This window comes from Marmota marmota, unplaced genomic scaffold (genome assembly GCF_001458135.2).
Source record: "Marmota marmota marmota unplaced genomic scaffold, marMar, whole genome shotgun sequence".
Taxonomy (NCBI): domain Eukaryota; kingdom Metazoa; phylum Chordata; class Mammalia; order Rodentia; family Sciuridae; genus Marmota; species Marmota marmota.
The window spans coordinates 779-4,215 of NW_026000246.1; the positions used below are offsets into that span (position 1 = coordinate 779).

Consider the following 3,437-nt stretch of genomic DNA (forward strand, 5'->3'; position numbering starts at 1 on the left):
GTGTTTGTATGTATGTGTATAAACCCGTTAGTATATGTGTATATTATCTACATAAAAGACTTTATTATTTATATACAAATATACTTTTATTATACAGATTAGGAAAAAATTCTCATTTTTTTCTTATTATCTGAAGAAATCTTGAAGACCAGAAATTAGATCTTGTTGAATTTTGGCGTCTGTTTTTCTTTTTCCATTTTTCTTTTTTTTGTGTGTGTGTGTGTGTATTTTTTTCCCTTTTATTTTTAAATTATATTGTTCATCTATGGAAGATGAAGTTTTTTAAAAAGAAATTTGAATTTGAAGTTCATCTTTTAAATAAATTCTTGTTTAGAGGATACGTAATGTTAGCTGTCTCCTGACTCACAAAGGTTGTTCAAATGGACATAATCTTCCAATAGTTGTGAGATGTTTTAAAGATGTTTTAAAAACACATCCTGTGTTTCAGTTGTGGCTGAGATGTTTCCTTAGCAATGTGAGGAGGTAAATTCTTTGGTCTCATTATTATGAATTCATGGATTCCGTGTTGATTTGACCTACAGGTGTAATAGATTGGAACTCAGTGAAGACACAGGCATTCTTGTTGAGAACAACCAGCTAATGACGGTGTTTTCAAAGACAATTTCTGTGACTTGAGTTGTCATTTGGTAGATTAACCCCATTTCAAGAGGACTTGACACTGACCTTCACCTTGATTAATCAGTGGCTTACTTTAAGAAGCCACATCTGGGCTAAGAATTTACCCAGCGCTTTCTAACCAAAGAGAAGACTTCTATTTTTTTTTTCTATTCTCCATGTAAAAAAGGTGACAACTGCTCATTCTGTCAGTATGAAGCTGCACTAGGAAATGAAGCTGGTTGCACATTATGGTAAGAAAGATGGTGTTTTCAATGGGTGTGTAGGTGTCTACACATACAAACTGATTTTTAAAAATACAGTGAAATTCCTTGTTATTGAGAAAATCAACCAATGGGATGTCAAAACTTGATCTGCACTTTCCATCACCACAAAGGATGTCATATTGATGGCCTGTTTCTACTTCCAAGCAAACCAGTATTGACCGCTGTGTCTGAGTCACCAGATAAAGTGAAGTCTAGCCAGCTAACAGTTCAGCAGAACAAATTGTCTGTTCAATCTAATTCCTACCCTCAGCTGCCGAGAGTTATAAAAGTAGAAAGTTCTGAAAACTCTCCTAGACTTACACATCCACCAGTTATAATCAATGCTGCAGATGATGATGAAAATGATCATGACCAGTTTTCTGAGGAGTGTGATGATATCAAAGCATCTACCCTGCAGCCAACTCCTGAAGTTCATAATGGATTACAAGTAATTTTGCTAGGAAACCTGGGGTCAATTTAAACAAGGCAAATTTTGAATCTTGGAATAAAAACTTGACAAACTTAAATTAAATCAAAGGAAATGAAAGAAAAAATCCAAGAAGCAAGGTGAAGTTTCCGCAAGAATTTCCCATCTTTTACTCTAACCTTAGCCCATCCCAGGTCTTGAAAAAGAGAATGTTCAGGCTGTGGTGAGGGCAGTAACTCTGTCAAGCAAACAAGGAGAAGAAGCCTTTGTTAGACTGAGTCTCACTGAGAGACTGGTGAAACAAAAAATTTTTAGTAAATGGTGACAGTAATCCGCATTAAAGCAGAGCTTTACACAGAGACTATGGAAGAAAGTTGAAGCTCCAGAAAATAAACTTGATAAATCACCAAAAATAGTGCAAGTTTCCAAGTCATTGAAATAGCAATGAGGCATGTTGCTTGGTTCAAATAATGAGGAAGCCACAGAAAGAGAGTTAATAAAGCTGGCGAGATCCATATGAAGGCATTTGAAGAAATTATTGAAAGAGCCAGTGAAAACGTGGAGAATTGCAAACAAAATTCAAGAAAGAAGGACCTCCAAAAGCTGAGGATCCTATTTCAGGAACAAGAAGCTCCTCCACTATCTGAATCAAAACCTTCTCTGAGGACCTGGATGAAAAAAAAAAAAAAAACTTTGGCAGAAGGAAAGAAAGACAAACAAGCAAAAAGGCTGTGAGTTTCATGAAGCTAAAGACTGATAGTGAAGTTAAAAAAAAGCAGCGATTCTGTCACCCAAAGTTGTCAGCAAAAGACAATCAGAGGAACCTGCAGGTAGAACAAAGTCTATACAGGAGGTACACATTAAGATGCTGGAGGAAATTAAACTGGAGAAAGAGCTAAGGGTGCAACAGAACACTGAGAGCAGGACCAGCTCTCAGCCTCACCCACCAAGTTCGCTCTCAGGGCAAAGTGGCAACATCAAATCACCAAAAGAAAAGGTATGAAAGAAGAGAAGAAACTTCAGGAAGAAAGTGACTTTGCTTCTCAGAGCAGTACTACTAGAACTTAGGTTAATAAGGCTCCAGATGAAACCACAGAATTGATATCAGTAAAATTCTAGTTAAGAATGTGAGACCATGAGAGAGAAGCACATAGAGAAGAAGGAGAGAAGAGACTCATAGAATGAAAAATCAGCTTTGAGATCCCTCTGTGGAGATTCAGCCTCTTGCAATACCCACATCATGGAGACACCAGTACTCACTGCCATGTCAGATATCACATGGCACCTGACTAAAAGCTTCCTACAAAGTCAGTCCAGAAGATGGAGGTAGAAATCTTGTGGATTCAAGATTCCAAATTGAATGTGAAAGGTTCAGCACAGACTTTGTAAAAACGGGGTAAAGCTAAACCCAAAGTCATTGTGAAGCCATCTGTGGTTAAAGTTGTTTCATCTCCCAAATTGGCCCCAAAATACAAGGTAGTGGAGGTGAATCCTTCTATCATTGCAGTTATGAAGCTACTCAGTTTCAGCAGTGTCCTGCAGGAAAGCCCAGCTTTCAAAAGAGCACCTGTGGCTGTTGTACCACTCCTCTATGAGGACAAACAAGTCACCATACCTGAGACAGAAAAACCCAGAGACAGTTTTGTGCTGCCTCCAACCCAATGGTCTTCAGATCCCTTACCCCCAGAAGTATCTGGCCCTTCCTCATCTGAAATGATCACGAAAACTTACCAGCTCAGCTCTGCCTCAACAGGAAAGCCCCCCAATCTCTGAGGAGAATGATTTTGAGAAACTAATATGGGAAATTTCAGGATTCAAAGTAGAAGCTGAGATTGAACTGAATCATGGGGAGGATGAAAATGACCTTTTACATGAGCTCCTAGAAATGATTGGCAGCTGGAGGTGGTAGGAAGAAGACTTAAAAAAAACTCACCAAAAAAGTAGACTTAGTTTCATCTATTATATCTATCTGAGGTAAAAATTTCTTTATTTGGTGCAGTCAGAGTTTTCCAGTACCTTGATAACCATTATTTTTTTCCATATAGTGTAGTATCCTTGAGAAAATATTCTTTTCTCCACAAAAGAAGAGACTGAGGGAGATCCAAGTAAAAAGGCTGCAGGAGAACCTA

At 37.9% G+C, this 3,437-nt stretch overlaps 1 pseudogene; it reads left to right on the plus strand.

The window, feature by feature from the left end:
- Positions 1 to 717: 717 nt before the first annotated feature.
- On the plus strand, positions 718 to 3,217 carry LOC107133864 (annotated as a pseudogene).
- The last annotated feature ends 220 nt before the right edge of the window (positions 3,218 to 3,437 follow it).